Source organism: Schistocerca gregaria, chromosome 8 (genome assembly GCF_023897955.1).
Source record: "Schistocerca gregaria isolate iqSchGreg1 chromosome 8, iqSchGreg1.2, whole genome shotgun sequence".
NCBI classification, from domain to species: Eukaryota; Metazoa; Arthropoda; class Insecta; order Orthoptera; family Acrididae; genus Schistocerca; species Schistocerca gregaria.
In genome coordinates this window covers 506,543,241-506,562,739 of record NC_064927.1, presented here as the reverse complement: position 1 = coordinate 506,562,739, position 19,499 = coordinate 506,543,241, and the positions used below count along the sequence as shown (strand labels likewise).

At 46.9% G+C, this 19,499-nt stretch overlaps 1 protein-coding gene across 1 annotated transcript in view; it reads left to right on the top strand.

Annotated features, from left to right (window-relative positions):
• Positions 1 to 19,499, top strand: part of LOC126283968 (probable 18S rRNA (guanine-N(7))-methyltransferase) — a 65,594-nt gene that overhangs the window by 39,187 nt on the left and 6,908 nt on the right. The window lies entirely within an intron of this gene.

Here is a 19,499-nt window from a genome sequence, read left to right as displayed (position 1 = left end):
TCACATATCAGTATTGTTGTATGAAGAGCGATGCTGAACAAGCAAGCTATTGTACATGAAATTAAATCGACTGCTCTCACTTGTCTGCCTGTATGGGTAGTAGGCATAGCTCATGATATGCACACCGTTCTCCCCCCTCCCTAGCTATCACAAAACGTGAAGCATTGTCATATACAGCATTGCTGCTGAGCAGTGCATACAGAGGGGCATGGGCAGGAGTGTGCATTAATGCATCATGCTATTGAAGTAGCTGCGTCATTTCACATCACCTCACCTATACCTCCCTGTTTGACGATTGTGGATTTCATTGATATTTTATGTGAACTCTCACATGCGTCCTCAGTGGATATTAGTAGAGGCAATACTGGCAGAGGTAGAGTCACTTGTTTGACTCAATGCACAACTTTGCACAGAACAAACATGAATTTCTGGCAATTTTGAGCTGTTATATCTAAGGCATTATTTTGTTGAAAGAAATGAAATTTTGCCATATTGTACAACTTTACACATTCTCTTAGGAATACTAATGAAAAGAATTTTATGAGGGATATGCAGCCATAAAATTTTAGGCAAAATTGCCCAAAAATTCGCAATATTTGGCTTCTTATATATTGGGGACTAAAGATGTGATGTACATTAAACTTGGCTTGTGGTATCCTAAAAACACATGCTTCTCAAATATAATGTTTCATTTACATACCATTTTCAAATGCTGAATATGTTACATGCATAGTTGAAGATTGTGTAAGAAGGTAAAAAATGTATTTTTGACCTGATTTTGCAAAAAATTTTCTACACTAAGCTCATTAGAAAGAACATGGTATTAACCACAGAAAAGTGTATTCGATTATCCATCAGAGGCTAAAAATGCCAGATACTTTGACTCAAAGCTGTGGCTGAAAATTACTGGCATGAGATAAATGTGAAAATTTGGATACTTAGAGTTCACACGTACTGAACATGAAACGTAATGTGCAGTCGCTCAGTAGCACATAGATGTGGACTACAAAATTTCATTCACTTCTATTTTCCAACAGTGTACAGATTTGTTGATAAGATGATGATTTTTGTGAAAAGGGAAAACACGATATATTCAACACTTCTTTTACAAATATGGTTTTCTGTTGAAGCTTTGAAACAGTGTGTTTTAAGCCCCATCGCCTGCCCTCCCTAAAAACAGTGGGTTTAATTTCCAATGTGGGTCAAAATACTCAGAAAAATCAAACTGCAAATAAAATTTTAACTTTGGCTTCTTATCTCATTGACTGAAGCCATGAAAAATATGAAACTTGGGTCTCAACAACTTAGCAACCTAAGGCTTTTGCAGTATAAAACATCAGTCACATACTGATTCCCAAATTTCTACAAAATTGGTTCAAACTTGTTTTTTGTAAAAATTATATAAAATAGATAACATTCAGTTTGCTTTTAGAAAATCTGTTTTTCAAATGATTTTAGACTAATCACAGTTGGAAAGAACATTTTTTTCAAGCATCCAGAAAATCATGTTGTTGTTGCTGTGGTCTTCAGTCCTGAGACTCGTTTGATGCAGCTCTCCATGCTACTCTATACTGTGCAAGCCTCCCCCTGCGGGTCCGGGGTAAGAATAGGCGCGAGGTATTCCTGCCTGTCGTAAGAGGCGACTAAAAGGAGCTTTGCGTTTCGGCCTTCCATGTGATGGTCCCCCTTGGGGTTTGATCTCCATTTTCCAAAATTCTACAGAAGTACGAGCCTTTTGGGGAAGGACGCCTTACTTGGTGTACCACTGGTCCTCAGTGCACTAAGACCTTGGCACTCAGCATTGTAACGGCGTAGTAACCGCACCCACTATTCCTCAAATTGGGCCCAAACGCCTGATGGGTGGCACAAGTTACACCCATAGTGCATCCCCATCTGCACCTACGATCATGATGGACTTTCCATGGCACCCGAAATCGAGCATGGTAGCCAGCCCGTTGGGATGGGGTCATCATGTACCCTCTAGGTTGTAGCCCCCTGACAACACAGGGATCATACTGCCGATACCTGAGCTGCACCCTCCCCAAGTCGGCCTAGGAGTAGATGCCCGTCTCCGTGGGGCATCAGGACTCGCAGCAACGGTCATCCTGCCAGGTGGCCCTTGCTGAGGCTGGGTGGCGCGTGTGGGGAGTGGGTGGTATTGGGGCGGACATTTCACAGATGAAACGTCAACATGTATCGGGTCGATCTGCGACCGAGTCTTTTAAAAAGAGAGGTACTGTCTCTGGTTCTGGTTCTCCTGCCCTTTCCCCCTTGGCCTCTCCCTGGGAGGAAGAACAGGCCCACCGGCTTGGGGCGAAGTACTTCCCCCGCTATTTAGTCTGTTCTCGGACTGATGGGGGGACGTTCGCCACCTCCAAGCCCTTGTTCTTTGTCCAGCACATAGAGGACATCTTTGGGGAAATCGAGGCTCTCAGTAAAATGCGTTCGGGGTCCGTTCTTATAAAGACCACCTCCGCCACACAGTCGTCGGCGCTCCAGGCGTGCGACTGATTAGGGGACATCCCAGTGTCCATTGTCCCGCATCTTGCACTGAATAGGACGCAGGGGGTTATTTTTCATCGGGACCTCCTGCTGCAATCTGATGAGGAGCTCAGGGCCAACCTGGAGCGCCGAGGCGTGCATTGCGTCCGGCGAGTCTAGCGTGGCACCAAAGACCATCGCATTGACACCGGGGCCTTTATCCTCGCCTTTGAGGGGGACGTTCTCCCGGAGAAGGTAAAGGTGATGTGCTGCCGGTGCGACGTGCAACCTTACGTCCCGCCTCCTATGCGCTGCTTTCGGTGTTTGTGCTTCGGGCACATGTCGTCACGGTGTGAGGCTGAGCCCCTTTGTGGCGATTGTGGACGTCCTCTTCGGAGGAACACACATGCACCCCACCACCTCGGTGCGTCAATTGTCCTGGCCTCCACTCGCCTAGATCTTTAGACTGTCCCACATATCAGAAGGAGAAGAAGATTCAAGAGTTAAAAACTTTGGACCGTCTCTCTTATTCTGAGGCCAGGAAGAAGTATGACCGCCTCCATCCCATGATGTGGACAACTTCGTTTGCCTCAGTCGTGTGCATTCCTTACACAGTATCCTCACCCCTATCCTGTCCCCCCTCCACCTCCTCACCCCTATCCTGTCCCCCCTCCACCTCCTCACCCCATCCGGGGTCTACACCTCCGCCTCCCAAATCCCTCCCTTCCAAATCCTCCTCCCTCGCGGCCCCTGCCCCCTCAGCCCCAGGGGCCACCCTTCCTCCTCCCCCCCCCCCCCCCTCCTCTGCCGCCTGAGAAGCGATCCTCTTCTCAGGCATCCATCGGGGAATCGTTTCGGACCCCGGCTTCCGAGGTCCGGCGTTCCAAAACGGACCCCGCGCGTGAGGACCTTCTTTGGGTCCAGCCCACCATCCCCGTACCTCATCGGACTTCCAAGAAGAAGTCTTTATCCTCCTCTCCACCCCGGCGCGTTTCGTCTGATGCTCCATCCGTGAGTCGCTGCTCCTGGCCGTCCTCAGTTTCGCCAGGACGCTCTGCTGCCAGGTGCTCGGCTGGCCTGTCGTCGGCGAGTGATGCTGCCCCTCCTACGCAACCCAGGAATGCGGCCGCAGCTGGTGACGACTCGATGGAACAGGATCCGCCTCCCACTGGTTGTAGCGTCGTTCCCTCGAAACCTGGCCCTCTGCAGCCGTCGAGGTGACCAGCTCTCCACCCATTTCGTTCCCCCTTTTTTCTGACTAGCGATTACTTTGTTACATTGGAACATAAGAGGTATTAGATCTAATCGGGAGGAATTACAGCTGCTCCTCCGCCTGCACTGTCCGCTCGTCCTTGGTCTCCAGGAAACCAAGTTGCGCCCAACTGACGGTATTGCTTTTACCCACTATACCTCGGAGCGGTCTGACCTCACCCCTGTGGACGGTATTCCAGCTCATGGTGGGGTCATGTTGCTCATTCGGGACGATGTCTATTACCATCCCATCCCATTGACCATCCCACTCCAAGCAATAGCTGTCCGTATTACTCTTTCTGCCTTTACTTTTTCTGTTTGTACTGTCTACACTCCATCGTCATCTGCAGTTAGTCGGGCTGACATGATGCACCTGATTGTTCAGCTTCCTCCGCTGTTTTATTGTTTGGCAACTTCAATGCCCATCATCCCCTTTGGGGCTCTCCTGCATCCTGTCAGAGAGGCTCCCTCTTGGCTGATGTCTTCAACCATCTCAATCTTGTCTGCCTCAACACTGGCGCCCCGACTTTCCTCTCGGACTCTACTCATACCTACTCCCACTTGGACCTCTTGATCTGTTCTACCACTCTTGCCCGTCGGTTTGAGTGGTTGTCCTTTCTGACACCTATTCAAGTGACCATTTCCCCTGTGTCGTTCGTCTCCTGCACCACACCCCATCCCCACGTCCTTCGAGCTGGAACATATCGAAAGCTGACTGGGGACCTTACTCGTCCCTGGCGACCTTTCCGGACCACGATTTTCTCAGTTGTGGCAGTCAGGTCAAATACCTCACGGCTGTTATCATCAATGATGCCAGACGTTCCATTCCTCGTACTACCTCTTCTTCACGTCGCGTTTCCGTCCCCTGGTGGAATGAGGCTTGTAGAGATGCTATCCGTGCTCGACGATGTGCTTTACGCACCTTTCGCCGCCATCCTACGTTGGCGAATTGTATTGGATACAAACGACTCCGATCCAATGCCGTAGAGTCATCAAAGACAGCAAAAAAGCTTGTTGGACCTCTTTCACCAGCTCCTTTAACAGTTTTACTCCCTCTTCTGTCGTCTGGGGTGGCTGTCAGGCATTAACACCCACTCCTCGGTACCTGGCCTGACTTCAGGTAATGAGGTACTTGTTGATCCTGTGGATGTCTCCAATGCCTTCGGCCGCAATTTCGCTGAGGTTTCAAGCTCCGCCCATTACCACCCTGCAGAAGAGGCTCGGCGACCTTCCTTCCACTCGCTGAATCTGGAAAATTATAATGCTCCCTTTACTAAGCGGGAACTCGAATGTGCAATTGCACTGTCCCGGTCCTCTGCACCGGGGCCAGATGCTATTCACGTTCAAATGCTGACACACCTTTCTCCGGCAGGCAAAAGCTTTCTTTTTCGTACCTACAGTCGCGTCTGGGCCGAAGGTCAAGTCCCCATGCGTTGGCGTGACGCCGTCGTTGTTCCTATACCCAAACCCGGGAAGGATAGACACCTTCCTTCTAGTTACCGCCCCATTTCTCTTACAAGCTGTGTCTGTAAGGTGATGGAGCCCATGGTTAATGCTCGGTTAGTTTGGATTCTTGAATCTCGACGGCTACCTACCAATGTTCAATGCGGCTTTTGTCACCGCCGCTCCGCTGTTGACCACCTTGTGACCTTGTCGACATTCATCATGACCAAACTTTTGCGAAAGCGCCCAACGGTAGCCGTGTTCTTCGATTTGGAGAAGGCTTATGATACCTGTTGGAGAGGAGGTATCCTCCGCACTATGCACAGGTGGGGTCTACGCGGTCGCCTGCCCCTTTTTATTGATTCCTTTTTAACAGATCGAAAGTTTAGGGTACGTGTGGGTTCTGTATTGTCTGACATCTTCCTCCAGGAGAACGGAGTGCCTCAGGGCTCCGTCTTGAGCATAGCCCTTTTTGCCATAGAGATCAATCCAATTATGGATTTCATTCCACCTAATGTCTCAGGCTCTCTTTTTGTCGATGACTTCGCGATCTGCTGCAGTGCCCAGAGAACATGCCTCCTGGAGCACTGCCTTTAGCGTTGTCTTGACAGCCTATACTCATTGAGTGTGGCTAATGGCTTCCGGTTCTCTGAAGAGAAGACGGTTTGCATCACCTTTTGGCGATATAAAGCGTTCCTTTCGCCATCCTTATATCTTGGTCCCATTGTTCTCCCATTCGTGGAAACAACTAAGTTTCTAGGGCTCACACTGGACAGGAAATTTTGTTGGTCTCCGCACGTCTCTTATTTGGCTGCCCGTTGTACACGTTCCCTTAATGTCCTAAGAGTTCTTAGTGCTTCATCTTGGGGATCTGTCCTGCTTCGCTTGTATCGGTCCATAGTCCGATCAAAGCTGGATTATGGGAGCCTCGTCTGCTCGGCCATCCCTCTTACGCCGTCTCAACTCCATCCACCATCGGGGGTTACGTCTTGCGACCGGAGCATTCTACACTAGTCCCGTCGAGAGTCTTTATACTGAAGCTGCCGAATTACCGTTGACCTACTGGCGCGACGTACTGCTTTGTCGGTATGCCTGCCGGCTGTTGTCAGTGCCTGACCATCCCTCTTATCAGTCCTTCTTCGCCGATTCTCTAGACCGTCAGTATGGGTTGTACGTGTCTGCCCTGCTGCCCCCTGGATTCCGCTTTCGTCGCCTGCTTTGATAATTGGATTTTGCCCTCCCTACCACCTTGGCTCCAGGCTCCGGTTCATATTCATCTCGACCTCAGCTCGCTCCCGAAGGAGGGTACTCCAGCTGCAGTGTATTACTAATGGTTCGTTGAACTTCGTGCGCGACTTGCCAGTCACACCTTTATTTACACTGATGGCTCCAAAACCGACGATGGTGTCGGCTGTGCCTTTGTCGCCGGGGCCGTCACCTTTAAATACCGGCCCCTCGATCAGTGTTCGAGCTTTTTGCTATCCATCAGGCCGTTCAGTATGCCCGCCGCCATCGCCCTTCAGAGCCTTGTAGCTCCATATCCGGTCCATCCCTTGGTGCAACGGATCCAGCAGTCCCTCCATTCTTTTGCTGATCATGGCTCTCCTGTCAGCTTTCTGTGGGTTCCCGGCCATGTAGGTGTGCCTGGGAATGAGGCTGCTGATGCTGCAGCCAAGGCTGCAGTCCTCCTGCCTCAGCCAGCCTCCCATTGTGTCCTGTCATCTGACATTAGTGGGGTTGTTTGTAAGAGGCTTGTGTCATTGTGGTGGGATACTTGGTCATCACTTCAAGGAAACAAGCTCCGGGCCGTAAAACTGTTCCCAACTGCTTGGACAACCTCCTCCCGACCATCTCGGCGAGAAGAGGTCCTTCTGACCAGGTTGCGGATTGAGCATTGCCGGTTTAGCCACCGCTACCTGCTCTCCGGTGACCCAGCCCCGCAGTGCCCTTGTGGTCATGCATTGACAGTGCGCCATGTTTTATTGTCGTGTCCCCATTTTAGTCAATCTCGTGTTGTCCTGTCTCTGCCATCTACTTCGCAGGATATTTTAGCTGATGATGCTCGAGCAGCTGCTCGTGTTCTTCGTTTTATTACTTTGACTGGCTTGTCCAAAGACATCTAACTCTTTCGCTTATTTTATCTACATCTTTGATAGAACTTTCTGGTGTTCCATCCCCCCCCCCCCCCCCCCTCTTTGAGTTTTACTAGATTCTGTGTGCTCTTACAATTGTGACTGGGTGCTAATGACATTAGTAGTTGAGCGCCCTTAAAAAAAAAAAAAAAAAAAAAAAAAAAAAAAAAAAAAAAAAACTGTGCAAGCCTCTTCATCTCCCAGTACCTACTGCAGCCTACATCCTTCTGAATCTGCTTAGTGTATTCATCTCTCGGTCTCCCTCCACAATTTCTACGCTCCACGCTGCCCTCCAGTACTAAATTGGTGATCCCTTGATGCCTCAGAACATGTCCTACCAACCGATCCCTTCTTCTTGTCAAGTTGTGCCACAAACTCTCCTTCTCCCCAATTCTATTCAATACCTCCTCATTAGTTATGTGATCTATCCATTTAATATTCAGCATTCTTCTGTAGCACCACATTTCGAAAGCTTCTGTTCTCTTCTTGTCCAAACTACTTATCGTCCACATTTCACTTCCATAGATGGCTACACTCCATACAAATGCTTTCAGAAACGACTTCCTGACACTTGAATCAATACTCGATGTCAACAAATCTCTCTCCTTCAGAAACGCTTTCTTTGCCATTGCCAGTCTACATTTTATATTCTCTCTACTTCGACCATCATCAGTTATTTTGCTCCCCTAATAACAAAACTCTTTTACTACTTTAAGTGTCTCATTTCCTGATCTAATTCCCCAGCATCACCCGACTTAGTTCGACTACATTCCATTATCCTCATTTTGCTTTTGTTGATGTTCATCTTATATCCTCCTTTCAAGACACTGTCCATTCCGTTCAACTGCTCTTCCAAGTCCTTTGCCGTCTCTGACAGAATTACAATGTCATTGGCAAACCTCAAAGTCTTTACTTTTTCTCCATGAATTTTAATACCTACTCCAAATTTTTCTTTTGCTTCCTTTACTGCTTGCTCAATATCCAGATTGAATAACATTGGGGAGAGACTACAACCCTGTCTCACTCCCTACTCAACCACTGCTTCCCTTTCATGCCCCTCGACTCTTATAAGTACCATCTGCTTTCTGTACAAATTGTAAACAGCCGTTTGCTCCCTGTATTTTACACCTGCCACCTTCAGAACTTTAATGAGTATTCCAGTCAACATTGTCAAAAGCTTTCTGTCTGTCTACAAATGCTAGAAACGTAGGTTTGCCTTTCTTCTAAGATAAGTCTTAGTCAGTATTGCCTCACGTGTTCCAACATTTCTACAGAATCCAAACTGATCTTCCCTGAGGTCGGCTTCTACCAGTTTTTCCATTCATCTCTAAAGAATTCGTGTTACTATTTTACAGCTGTGACTTATTAAACTGATAGTTAAGAAATTTTCACATCTGTCAGCACCTGCTTTCTTTGGGATTGGAATTATTATATTCTTCTTGAAGTCTGAGGGAATTTCACGTGTCTCGCACATCTTGCTCACCAGATGGTAGAGTTTTGTCAGGACTGGCTCTCCCAAGGCTGTCAGTAGTTGTAATGGAATGTTATCTACTCTCGGAGCCTTGTTTCGACCCAGGTATTTCAGTGCTCTGTCAAACTATTCACGCAGTATCATATCTCCCATTTCATCATCATCTACCTCCTGTTCCATTTCCATAATATTGTCCTCAAGAACATTGCCACCGAGCGAGGTAGCACAGTGGTTAGACACTGGACTCTCATTCGGGAGGACGACGGTTCAATCCCGCATCTGGCCATCCTGATGTAGGTTTTCCGTGATTTCCCTAAGTCATTCCAGGCAAATGCCGGGATGGTTCCTCTGAAAGTGCAGGGCCGACTTCCTTCCCTAATCCGATGAGACCGATGACCACGCTGTGTGGTCTCCTTCCCCAAAAACAACCAACAACAAGAACATCACCCCTGTATAGACCCTCTATATACTCCTTCCACGTTTCTGCTTTCTCTTCTTTGCTTAGAACTGGGTTTCCATCCGAGCTCTTGATATTCATTCAAGTGGTTCTCTTTTCTCCAAAGGTCTCTTTAATTTTCTTGTTGGCAGTATCTATCTTACCCCTCATGAGATAAGCCTCTAGGCTTCCCTGCTTAGCCATTTTGCAATTCCTGTTGATCTCATTTTTGAGACGTTTGTATTCCTTTTTGCCTGCTTCACTTACTGCATTTTTATATTTTCTCCTTTCATCAATTAAATTCAGTATCTCTTCTGTTACCCAAGGTTTTCTACTAGCCCTCGTCTTTTTACCTACTTGGTCCTCTGCCGCCTTCACTATTTCATTCCTCAAAGCTACCCATTCTTCTTCTACTGTATTTCTTTCCCCCATTTCTGTCAATTGTTCCCTTATGCTTTCCCTGAATTTCTGCACAACCTCTGGTTCTTTCAGTTTATCCGGGTCCCATCTCCTGAAATTCCCACCTTTTTGCAGTTTCTTCAGTTTCAATCTACAGTTCATAAACAATAGATTGTGGTCAGAGTCCACATCTGCCCCTGGAAATGCCTTACAATGTAAAATCTGGTTCCTAAATCTCTGTCTTGCCATTATATAGTCTCTCTGAAACCTTTTAGTATCTCCAGTGTTCTTCCATGTATACAGCCTTCTTCCATGATTCTTGAACCAAGTTTTAGCTATGATTAAGTTATGCTCTGTGCAAAATTCTACCAAGCGGCTTCCTCTTTCATTTCTTAGCCCCAATCCATATTCACCTATTACGTTTTCTTCTCTTCCTTTTCCTACTGTCGAATTCCATTCAACCATGACTATTAAATTTTCGTCTCCCTTCACTCTCTGAATAATTTCTTTTATCTCATCATACATTTCGTCAACTTCTTCATCATCTGCAGAGTTTGTTGGCATATAAACTTGTACTACTGTAGTAGGCGTGGGCTTCGTGTCTATCTTGGCCACAATAATGTGTTCACTATGCTATTTGTAGTGGCTTACCCACACTCCTATTTTTTTATTCATTATTAAACCTACTCCTGCATTACCTCTATTTGATTTTGTATTTATAACCCAGTATTACCTGACCAATAGTCTTGTTCCTCCTGCCACCGAACTTCACTAATTCCCACTGTATCTAACTTTAACCTATCCATTTCCCTTTTTAAATTTTCTAACCTACCTGCTCTATTAAGGGATCTGAGACATTCCACGCTCAGATCCGTAGAATGCCAGTTTTCTGTCTCCTGATAACAATGTCCTCTTGAGTAGTCCCCGCCTGGAGATCCGAATGGGGGACTATTTTACCTCCGGAATATTTTACCCAAGAGGATGCCATCATCATTTAATCATACAGTAAAGCTGTATGCCCTCGGAAAAATTACGGCTGTAGTTTCCCCTTGCTTTCAGCCGTTTGCGGTACCAAAACAGCAAGACCGTTTTGGTTAGTGTTACAAGGCCAGATCAGTCAATCATCCAGACTGTTGCCCTTGCAACTACTGAAAATGCTACTGTCCCTCTTCAGGAAAAAGACGTTTGTCTGGCCTCTCAATAGATACCCTTCCGTTGTGGTTGCACCTATGGTATGGCTATCTGTATCGTTGAGGCATGCAAGCCTCCCCACCAACGGCAAGGTCTATGGGGGGGGAGGGGGGGGGGACCAATTCAATATAGTGAGATAATACTTGTAAATATATAAATAAAAAAAAATACATGCAACAAAACATGATCAACTGGTTGTTGAAATGTGGTCCATTACCATGGTACATTCCTTGAAATTCATCCAGAATTTTCAAGTATTGTTAGCACATGTTGAAAAATCAAACATGATTTTTTGGTTGCTTGGGGGGGGGGGAATTGTTCTTTCCAACTGTGATTGTTTGAAATCAATTATGCAAAACAGATTTTGTAAAAGTAAACCAAGTGTGATCTGCTTTTATAATTTTTAGAAAATACAATTATGAATTGATTTTGTAGAGATTTGGAAATCGGTATGTGACTGGTATTTTACATTGCAAAACCTTATGTTGCTAAGTTGTGTCCAAAGTTTCAAATGTGCCGTGCCTTCAATTAATGAGATATAAGAAACCAAAGTTAAATCTTCATTCACTATGGAGTGTTTTTGGCTGTTTTGTTCCAATTTATGTAGCATTGTTGGCCCATGTTGAAAATTGAACCCATTGTCCGTGTTGGGGATTGTTGAATGTACCACCTATTTTCACCTTTTCACAGAAGTTTTTTTCTTATCGACAAATTTGTAGACTATTGGAAAACAGCAGGTGAATGTAATTTTTTATTCCACATCCTTGTGCTATCAAGCTATTGAATATTAAGTTTCATGTTCAGCAGCAGGCACTTACTTTGAGATATAAGAATCCAATTTTACATTTTTTCATACCCAGGTGTGATTTAAAATATCTGGCATTGTTAGCCTGCATTGGGTAACAAAATACACTTTTTTGTGGTTAAAACCCTGACCTTTCTAATGAGCCCAGTGTGGAAAATTTTATGGAACAGTTTTTTTGCAAAGTCAGTTCGAAAATAATCACATTTTAACATTAAACCATACCATCAGGGATGTGTGGGAATGTTCATGTAAAATTTCATTGAAATCCGTGAAGGCCGAGCAGGAAAAGTTCTGAAATTATGCAACACACAGTGTGAAAGTATGAGTTACACATTGAAAATTGTATAAGCTTTGGAGTCATTACTTTGAATCGTATCACGATACATATATTAACCAATAAAACTATTTTCACAAATATGACAAAGATGAGAGGTCGAGAGACTAAATAGCTTTTACAAAAAGTAAATATCATTCCAATATTTGTGTAATCACAAGCTAGTCATGGGAACATAACAGACAGATTTACTTTCACATTTATAATATTAGTATGGATAAAACTATAAATTACAGTACCCTTTTTTCCACTATCAGATTCTGAGGAGATAAGCAGATACAGTCACCATGAAACCCCCATGAAAGAGATTAAAATGTTCAGACAGATAGATATTGCAGTTTTAGATAAAACTTTAAATCACAATATCATTTTTTGTTATATGAATTTGATGAAAATAAAGCCTAGGCGGTGACCCAGATTGCTTGTGAACACCCTGTGAAAATTCATCTAACAGTTTTGCAGAAGCATGTTCAAAAAGAATGGCAGGCAGGACAGTTCTACAGATTTATTATTAGTACAGATGTATTCATCAGCACTTTTGCACCTGATATGAGAAGAAAAGTTTAAAATAAATAATTACATCACATCTTACTCCATTTCAGCCTTGAGGGAGACAGGTAAGAAATTTTATCATCCTCTTCTGTCTTATGTCATTTTATTGAGTCTCATTTCTTGTTACTTGCTTTTCATATCACTTGGGCTACCAGGGGCTCAGCATTCATTTGCTGAGTAAGGGCTTGGCGACCCCGGGGTCCTGAACTGGGGACTGGTCAGCGCTGCCAGTCTCCTGTCACCGTAACCCCCGGACATGCTTCAGCGACCACTTTATGGCACGGCGGTGGAATGTTGTGTGCTGTGGGGAATGGTAATCTTGGCTTGACCACCTGGATTGCAAGGAAGGCTAACCTCTATAAAAACCCATCAATCTTACGGTGTGCTCCACACCTATAAGATGCATGGCTGTTGGGGTGGAACAGTTGCAAGCGGGCAACCTCTGGGGCACCTGCCGCACCGCAGTTGTATAAGCCTTACTCAAGCACGCCGGGCTCTGTCTGAGCGGACCTTTAGTTCCCTAGCAGCTTGTGGGACCGGAGTGGACCCTTCGACCTCTACATTTCCCCCTACCAGTGAATTGGGTGGGCCACTGGTAGGAAAACACACCACATCGAAAAAGCGACTTCGTGCTGCGAGTACTCCAGCACCTGGTGTTGCTAGAGATTTATCAGACTGTCGTAACAGAGCACATGCTGATAATCAGAATCCGTTTTTGATTATTAAGTGGAAGGAGGGTAACTTTGAGAGGGTTTCTCCTTTTTACATCCACAAGGGTCTTGAGGGAATTGCAGGAACGCTGAAATCTGTGAAGCGACTGCGCAACGGGACTCTGTTAGTTGAGACTTCTAGTTCCCGCCAAGTCGCTTCTCTTCGGAAAGCAACCTGTCTCGGAGAGTATGCTATCGAGACCGAGCTCCACTCCACTTTGAACTATAGTAAGGGTGTTGTGACATGTAGGGACTTGGTGGATATCCCCACAGACGAGTTAAAATCCGAGTGTGCTGATGAAGTTATTGTTGACATGCAACATATTATGAAACGAGTCGATGGGGACCTAGTCAAATCTGACTCGCTTATTCTCCCGTTCAGTTGCCCGTGACACCCAGAGCATGTTAAAGCAGGGTTCTTACATTTGCCAGTAGGGCCTAATTTCCCCAACCCAACGCGCTGTTTTAAATGTCAGTGCTTTGGGCATACTACGTTGGCGTGCAATGGTATAGCCATTTGTGGGAAATGTGGTCAGCCTGCCCATGAATGATCCGATTGTTCATCGCCTGTGAAGTGCGTCAATTGCTCTGGGAGTCACCCTGTCTGGAGCCGGGTCTGCCCCATCTATCTTGAAGAACGGATGATACAGGAGATTAAAACATCTAAGTGCATCCCCTATGGTGAGGCCAAGAAGCTCTTTAAGGCCATGCATCCTCCTTTGTTTACAACATCTTTCGCTTCTGCTCTGAAAAAACCCATACAGTTGGCCACTGTTGCTACACAAACGGAGGTTGCTAGTGTTAGCACTAACACCTGCGTTTGCCAGTGCACTTGGGCTGCTGCGGTTGTTTTGAAATCTGCAGCTCTCCCCGCAACGTCGGACAAGGCCGTGGTTGCTGACATTGGGGTACTTCCTGCCTCTCCCCATATGGCCCTTTCTGCCCAGGCGAGTAAAGCTCCAACTGTTGACAAGGCTCTGCATTCTAAGCCCCCTAAGACAAAGACGCCGAAGGTGAAGGTTTTGCCACCTGGGGAGACTAGTCAGGGTCAGTACGATGACGAGGCCATCGTACTGTCCCACATCTCCCTTGGGTCGTCATCGGAGCTGATGGACATTGATGTCGACCGGGGGCGATCTTCTCGCCCCAGGAATAAATCCCCGGCCAGTACGGGCTCTCCTCCAAAGCACAGAGGCAGGGTGAAAGTTCAGCCACCCTGATCACTGGCTCCCATATTACAGTGGAACCTGAATGGGTTCAGGACACATGTGGCCGAATTACAACTTCATGTACGAGAGTGCCCTTTGTGCTTATGTCTCCAAGAGACACATTTTCGGGCCACTGATGCTCCTTCTTTATGGTGCTATACCGTATATCGAAAAGCTGATCAAACGGGGAAAGGGCAAAGGGTGGTGTTGCGGTTTTTGTCCATGACATGCACCCCTCATCTGAGCTCCCTCTCGTCACCGACTTGCAAGCAGTTGCAGTTGACCTTCTTGTGGGGCGGAGGCTCACAGTCTGTTCAGTTTATTTACCGCCTCCGGATGCGATAGACTCTGAGGCTCTCACAGACCGTACTAGCCAACTCCCCCGCCCATTTATTCTTCTGAGGGGCTTCAATGGTCATAATGTCTTCTGAGGCTCTCTGACTACTTGCCCCAGGGGTCACATTCTGGAAAGCCTCATGATGTCTGAAGAACTGTGCACCCTCAACTCTGGTACTCCCACTCACTTCTGTACTGCTTCTGGGTCCTCGTCAGCTATTGACCTTTCCTTTTGCTCTCCAGCACTCGCGGGTTCTGCTCTGTGGGAGGTTGCTGCTGACCTCCATTCTAGTGACAACTTCCCTCTTTGGATTCGCCTCCTGGATGAGGCTGTGGCATTACCAGTGCCGCCCTGGTGGCACCTCTGTAGAGCTGACTGCGCACTTTTCAGCCAACTGGCTGTTTTGGAACACCGTGCCAGCGACCATGAATGGGTCGACTATGTTACAGCCTTGATCTCCCATGCTGCTGAATTATCAATCCCGCAGTCATCCGGTCATCCCAAGAGGCGTCCTGTCCCTTGGTGGACCACTGAGTGCCACTCAGCCCTCCGAGCCCACCGTGCATCTCTGCTCCGCTTCAAGTGCCGTCCCTCAGCTGACAATCTTGTGGCCTTTCGGGTGGCAAGGGCCAAGGCGCGGCGAGTGATTAAAGAAAGCAAACGACGGTCATGGCAATCGTTCTTGAACTCCATCTCCCGCTCCACTAGGAGGATTTCTGGGAAACGCAGCCAACTACCTGTCACGGCATTGCTGCATCAGGGATGTCTCCTCATGGCGCTGAGAGACATTGCCCAGACACTGGCCATGCATTTTGTGGAATCTACCGCCACTATTAACTGTGATCCAGATTTCTGCCGCTACCCCACTGCCATCGAGAGGGGTCACTTGGACTTCCGGTCTCCAAATTCTGAGCCCTACAACTGCCCCTTCACAATGTGGGAACTGGATTCGGCGCTGTCTGTGGCTCATGATACTGCGCCTGGTCATGATCAAATCCGGTACAGCATGCTGCAGCACTTGTTGCTGCCATCCAAGGAAGTTCTTCTGAGTTGTTTTAATATGATATGGTTATCCGGTACGTTCCCTGACTCATGGAGGGAGGCGATTTTGATTCCCCTCCTCAAACCGGGGAAGGACCGAACGCATCCCAGTAGTTATCGAAGTATTGCTTTGGCGAGCTGTGTCGGGAAGACGTTTGAACACATGGTCAACCGTTGCCTGGTTTCTCTGCTGGAGACAAGGCAGCTCCGTAGTCCCTCTCAGTGTGGCTTTCGGAGATATCGTTCAACTATAGACAACTTGACCCTGCTTGAGGTGGCCATCCAGCAGGCCTTCCTACATAACCAGCATTGTCTAGGTGTATTCTTTGACATTAATAAGGCGTATAACACTACTTGGCGCCGCCTTTTCCTCAATCAACTCCATCAGTGGGGCTTTCGTGGCCGTCTCCCCATCTTCATTCGGTCCTTCCTTTCCCACCGCCTCTTTCTATATCATGTTGGTAATGTGCTATTTGATTTGTACGTGCAGGAGAATGGTGTTCCTCAGGGAAGCGTTTTAAGTGTCACCCTCTTTTCCACCGCCATTAACAGTATCACGTCCACTATCCGGAGTCGTGCCCAATGCTCCTTGTTTGTGGATGATTTTGCTGTTTTCTGTTCTTCCTCTGGTCTTGTCACTGCTAGTCAGCAGTTTCAGCTTACGATAAAGCGATTAGAGGCATGGAATGCGAAGACGGGTTTTACCTTTTCTGCAGACAAATGTGTGTGTGTGTGTGTGTGTGTGTGTGTGTGTGTGTGTTCATTTTAATCGTTCTCGAGGTCTTTTTACCTCCCCTGAATTACATCTGAGGAACACCAGTCTTCCTTTTAGCGACACTGTGAGGTTCCTGGGCCTCACTTTTGATTCCAAGTTGTCGTGGTTGCCTCACCTTAAAGACTTATAGGTGTGGGCCCTGAAGGCACTGAATGTTTTGAAGTGTCTGAGCCATCGGTCCTGGGGAGCAGACGGGCGCGTCTGCTGCAGTTTTATAGGGCTTTCATCCGATCGCGTCTTGACCTATGGTTGCAACGTGTATGGGTCAGCGAGGCCTTCTTATCTGAAGATTCTTGACGCAGTATACCATGAGGATATCAGGCTGGCCACTGGTGCCTTCCGTACCAGTCCCATCTCCAGCCTGTGTGCTGAGGCAGGGGAACCGCCGCTTGCCTCCTCATGGTGCGACGGGTGTGTCAATTCCTTGCCTGTCCTACCTCCCCTGCGTAGCCTACCATTGTCTGACCGCCTATGGACTGTCTCTTTTTTCCAGTCGTCCCAGGGCAACGAGGCCATTTGGGATTCGTGCCAAGCATTTGCTTGAGTCCCTTGGTGTGAAGCATGTGGCCCCACAGCTCCAAGGTTTTACCCGCCTGCCTCGCTGGTTGCTCCAGAGTCCTAGCATCGTTTTAGACTTGTCAGAGTACCGGAGGAGCTGCACTCCTGCGTTGGTTTTTATCTCCTTATTTTCCGATATTTTACACGAGCATCCCAACCATGTACCAGTCTTTAAGGATGGCTGTTAACAGGGAGACTATGTTGGTTGTGCTGTTGTTTTCCCTGATTGAGTTGTCAAGTTACGGCTTCCTGCGGCGTTTACCATCTTTGATGCCGAATTGTTTGAGATCTTGTGGGCATTGGAGCAGACGAGATGTGTTCCTAGTCTTAAGTTTCTCATCTGTTCTGACTCCGAGTGCCCTTCAGACCATGCAACACCTGTACCCAGCGGATACGGTCGTCCAGAACCTCCATGATGCCCTCCTCCACCTGCAGTGGCAGGGGAAGGAGGTTTCTTTCTGCTGGGTGCCGGGGCACGTGGGTATTAGGGGAAATGAACTGGCGGATGTGGCTGCCGAAGATGCATGTTCCCTCCCTCACGCTGTTGAATGTGCTGTCCCCCTCCATGCTGTTACCTTCCTCCTGTGTTTTCGTGTTATGCGTCAGTGGGAACAGGAGTGGCTGGCAGTCGATGAAAATAAGCTGCGTTTGGTCAAGGCCACCACACGGCCATGGCGTAGGTCCTACCAGTCATGCAGGCGGGATGAGGTTCTCCTCACTCGCGTCCGCATCGGGCACAGTCCCTTAACGCATGGTTTTTTACTCCGGCGGGAGGACCCCCCAATCTGCAGTGCTTGTGGCCTCCAGATTACTGTCCGCCACATTTTACTTGACTGTCTTATATTCTCTGACCAGAGAGCGGTGGTTTCTTTGCCACTGGATTTGCCCTCTATTTTGCAAGACAACGCAACGACTGTGGTTAAGGTCTTACGGTTTTGTGTCCTCTCCAATTTGTTGCCTCGGATTTTAGGGCGAGGGTTTTAATGTGCTGCTGGGTGACTGGCTCACCCAGGTTTTAGGTAAGAGGTCCACCAGTAACGATTACGTCCTTGTTCCCCTTCGGTTTCTGTTCTCTTTTCCTTGTGTTTCCTTTCCTTTTTTAGTGTGTCTCTTCTCCTCTTGTTTTGCCTCTGTATGTGAGGAACTGCGTCAGGTCTGTGTCTTTTAGCCGTTCTCCTTGTTCGCTGTCCGTCTTAGTCCCTTCACTGCATCTGTTCCTGTTTTTATTCGTTTAGGCCCTGTTGACCACCTGTTTAGTGCCCGTAAACACACACACACACACACACACACACACACACACACACACACACACCACTTGGATTGCAACAACTGAATTCTTATGAACACTTTGCTGACTTTTTGTCGTTTGTTTTCCTTTCATTCTTTGAACCAACACTCCGTGTAAATTTACTAATTAGTTCCTGATTTAATCCTGTTTTATCCAACTCTTCTCTTTCCTTCCTCACTTGAAGGAACCTCCAATTCCGATACCTTTCTCAACCGCCATGTTGAAACTGAAATGGAATTCCTTTACCCTGACAGTGGACGGTAAGTTACTGGCAAGTTTTGATAGCCCTGCATAGAATAACTGGAGGGGAGTGCTGCTGTCAGTATGAGGTGACTGTGGCACACTTACTTTCAGCATGTGGTTGATAAGTCAGCCAGTGAAGCATTATTTAATAATATACAATGGCAAAACTGACTGGGGCACATAAGGCAGCAATTATTATATAAGTACTTGAGATTATGGTATGAGCAGTGTGACTCCAAGTGAATTATCATTACTGACATCTCCCTTCAGTGCGGAACTAGTGCTGGAGCTGACAGAAATCTCTTAGATCTGTGGAGGATTGGTTGGAGGAACAAATCTATGTTCCTTTGACTACCACCTTAGTATGGCCAACAACTTAAGGCCAACCCTTTGGGGTAATATTTGTGATAACTGCTTCTGACAGCATTTTTATCCCACTGAGTCTACACTTTTCATTGTTTCTTGCCATATAACTGATCTCCTATATACGTTCAGTGGGAGTGCAATGAGTGTGTGGAAGAACCCTGGTTATGTGTATCCTTTTACCATTGTCCACTACCACCAATGGATTCAAGGAATTAAAGGAGCAAATTGGAAAACCATTCTGTGAAAACTGAGGTGTTCATTACCCCATGATAGTCACATTGCTGCTTGGAATGAAACTGTAATAAACAATTTGGGATGCAACCACGAGCAGAGTCAGTGTGAAAGATGTTAATTTTCTTTCTTATTGGTGCTTCTGTTGGCTGTTTGGTCTAGTCAGCCTTTTGTCCAAATGTGGCAGCATTAAATCACATTTCGTCAAACCACACAATCTCATAAAATAAAATGCTTCTCGCGTGGC